Source organism: Brachyhypopomus gauderio, chromosome 6 (genome assembly GCF_052324685.1).
Source record: "Brachyhypopomus gauderio isolate BG-103 chromosome 6, BGAUD_0.2, whole genome shotgun sequence".
Lineage (NCBI taxonomy): Eukaryota > Metazoa > Chordata > Actinopteri > Gymnotiformes > Hypopomidae > Brachyhypopomus > Brachyhypopomus gauderio.
In genome coordinates this window covers 8,252,543-8,256,565 of record NC_135216.1, presented here as the reverse complement: position 1 = coordinate 8,256,565, position 4,023 = coordinate 8,252,543, and positions in this window count along the sequence as shown.

Below are 4,023 nucleotides of genomic sequence, written 5' to 3'. Positions count from 1 at the left end.
CTGCTCGGCAACAGTATATCCAATGGGACATCCATAACACCATGTGTCATTTGCATAAATATTCATATTTGACAGCAGAAGCAGCAATCAAGAGCGAGGAGCAAAAAAAGAAGGTTGTCTGCAATCTCATCATGAGGGATTTTAAACATTAACATTGTAGTACATGACATGGTGCTGCACACACGCGCACACACACACACACACACGCGCGCGCACACACACACACACACAGAGTTTTGCTTGTCACTCACATGGCTTGCTTTAGGTTTTTTTTCTTTCTTATCGTCCTTTCTTTCGTTCTTTCTTTTCTATTGTAACTGCCTAATTACAAAGCAATCATGAGGGTGAGCTGTTAACTGTGGAAAACAAGATGCTTTGACATTCTCTCCCTAATATCCTTCCACTTCATAAATATTACCTATGACAGAGAGGGCACACTGGAGCACATATTGTTTCAGTCACATTATCACACAAACTAAAAAGACTTTACCAATTAGCAAATGACCCAACATAAAGTCTCTGGTTGTTTCTGTCCCTCCTCTGTGGAGACAGCGGGTTTTTGAAGCACTCTTGGTCTCCTGTCTTTCCCAAAATCAGTTGAAAGTTCTCGAGATCAACCAGGAGTAATATTCTTCAAGCCTGACATCTAACAGTGACCCACTAACACATAAGAAAGGAAAATAGACAACACCTTAATCTTTATGAGGGAGTAAGTGAGGGAGGCCGTGTGAACTGCTCGGGGGTTCAGAGGCCGTGTTGGCAGCAGTGGGAATGATCCGTGTCTCGGCGGGAGGCGCTCAGATGGAGAATTCTGGAAGACATCACCGTCTCCGCGGCGAAGAGGGCGGCTGTGGTGATCTGAGATCTGAGGCCTGTGTCAGTGTGTGAGGGAGAAAAAAGCTCACGTATCTCAGGGTCAGGGGGTGATGTAGCACCCCCACCCACTCCGCCCACTGATACTGTCTGTCTTTCATGTGATTAGCAACATTTAAAAGTACATCGAACACATACCGAGTGATCTTTGCCATCTTTAAACCGTCCTGCGATTAGCTTAGGCTCTTTTGCTCCCATGGTGTCGTTGTTTAACTGCCAAGATTTTAACATCTTAGCAGTTATTTTGTGATTTCAGACTTGTAATTTTCAAAATTTACTGTTGTGGTCTTTGTTACCCAAAAGCCTCCCTGTAGTTATGGAGGAAGACATACTGTTTCGAGTGCAAATTGACTTGCTACGTTAGCTTTTGAAAGTGCCGAGTGTAATTGTACAGGATGTGGTTGATAATCCTTTTAATTGCGTTGGTTATATACAGACTCTTACATAAAACAGCTCCTTATCCAAAGCTTACCTGCAGTTCCAGGAGAATATGGCGTTTGTTCAGATGATGTCTTTTGAAAGAGCAGGAGCTCACTTTGGTGTGGTTTCACAGACGCTGCGCAGGCGTGGCCGTGTGTGTGTGTGTGTGTGTGTGTGTGTGTAAGACAGACAGAAAGAAGGAGACAGAGACAGAGAGAGTGGAAGTGAGAATGAGAGAGAGAGAGAGTGTGTGTGTGTGTGTGTGTGTGTGTGTGTGTGTGTGTGTGTGTGTGTGTGTATGTGTGTGTGTGTGTGTGTGTGTGTGTGTATGTGTGTGTGTGTGTGTGTGTATGTGTATGTATGTGTGTGTGTGTGTGTGTGTGTGTGTGTGTGTGTGTGTGTGTGTGTGTGTGTGTGTGTATGTGTGTGTGTGTGTGTGTGTGTGTGTGTGTGTGTGTGTGTGTGTGTGTGTGTGTGTGTGCTAGGGTTAGGGTTAGGGTTCTATTTGCTGCGTAATATTGCCCCTGCCTCCCACATGGACTCACACATCACAGAGAAGCTCTGGGTGGCAGTGTGCTGGTGTGCAGCTGGAGAACACACACACACACACACACACACACACACAGGAAGAACTGTGCAGCGTCCCACACACAGGCCTGCCCTCATGACTGGAGGTGGGGTCTGCTTACAGTGTGCGGTTGAGCTCATGGCCTGCTCAAGCTCAGCCAAGATCTCCTCTTCCTCCGGAATGTTTGCTTATGCTGTGTCCCACCTCAGTGCCCTGTGCTATAGGCCACGGTATATGCTGACTTCAGAAGATACACACATTTCAATAAGAGAGGAATAAATAGGCATAAAATGCACACTAAACCAATATTGCCCCAAGGGTTCATGTTTAATGTGCGCAAACACTCACATATTGCCGTTAAAAGAAAAAAAACACCATTGATTCAGTGTTTGAGAATGAATCATAGGTTGTGTGAACCCTCCTTCCATCAAAACACAGCGCATATGGCTACAGTGATGGCGGCTCCAACCCAAACAGCACCGCTGTGATGGTCGTTCCTCCCCTGCATGGCACGCAGTGTGAGCAGCCGGCCAGGAGAGAGGAGAGCTTCGGTTCCGCCGCCTCTGTGTCACGGGCCCCCGCCCCCCACACCCACACCCACACCCACTGGTGGCTGGTGGGGAGAAACCTCGCTGCTCTGTTTCCTCTCAGTGCGTGTGGAGGGCATCGCCGTGGTGGGTCCCCCCCCCCCCCCCCCGATGATGAAATCTGCTCTCCGCCGAGGAAAAGCCTCACAGTGGGAGGCCTGTGGGTTTGACCGGGCTACAGGGAATTAGCCCATACACAGCTAAATCCCCCGCCTCTCTCTTTCTTCCGCATCTCTCTTTCTCCCTCTCTCTCTCTCTCTCTCTTTCTCTCTGCACCTCACAAACACACACTCGTACTCTTAAGATGTATATCCCATGATGCTTTAGCACAGTTGTTCAGCAGGCGGTCCAGTGTGTCGGAGAAGCTACCAGTGAGCAGGAAGCTGCATGTGTCTGAACATCTAGGCATGAGTTCTGCACTATAACCCATGTGTTTACAGCACCACCATATGCTTTACGTCTGTGATTTCTCTTCCGCCTCCTCCCATATCATACAGGTTCCCTTTCCCACCGCTTCCTAGATCACAGAGTAACTGGATTTGAGTTAAACACTATAAATGGGCCTAAGATGAGAATTGTGGGTCCAGGTGGAGTTGTGCATGTTTATATAAAGAGTTTATACATATGGGTCTCTGTGTTTTCTTTTACTTCAGCTCGGAAAGTTTATCGCTAAAATAAGCATCTTAATCTCCTGCAATCATGCATGTTTCGTTTTGCTCTTATTTTACTATTTGGTTTAAATCACAGTTTGCTTTTTAATAGATAAAACCAGCCATCCATTCATAATAAAAACCTCTCTCTCTCCCTCCCTCCTCTGCTTTTAATCACCCTCTCTTTTTAATCTTTCTTTCTGCATGTGACCACTTTTCACTTTTTGGCTGCTGGCCTCTCATCCGCACAGAAGTCTATCCAATCCATTTTACTGGTCTGCCAATCTCAATCTAAGCGATCAGCGTTCATCTCCTCATCTCTCTGCCCGTGTCCAATCAATTATATCCTCCAGCTCTCCACCACCGCTGCCATAAACGTGCCCTCACTGGCCCCTTTTAACACGCCAGCTAACAGTTGGAGTTCAACAGTAATCTATACACGAGTGGCACTGGAGGTCTGTTCTGCATGGACCTGTGGTCTCCTGCACTTCAGCGTCCTCACTGGTCCTCACTGGTCATTATTGGTCCTCACTGGTCCTCACTGGTCCTTATTGGTACTCACTGGTCCTCATTGGTCCTCACTGGTCCTCAGTGGTCCACATTGGTACTCACTGGTCCTCACTGGTCCTTATTGGTCCTCACTGGTCTTCAGAGGTCCTCACTGGTCCTCACTGGTCCTCACTGGTCCTCATTGGTACTCACTGGTCCTCACTGGTCCTTATTGGTCCTCACTGGTCTTCAGTGGTCCTCACTGGTCCTCACTGGTCTTCAGTGGTCCTCACTGGTCCTCAGTGGTCCTCACTGGTCCTCACTGTCATGGTCTGACACCCACAGCGCTCCCACACAGCTCCACCCATCCTCTCACCACACTACATCTGCAGCAGGTGTCACAGATGCTCTCGAGGTGTGGTCAGTATAACTAATA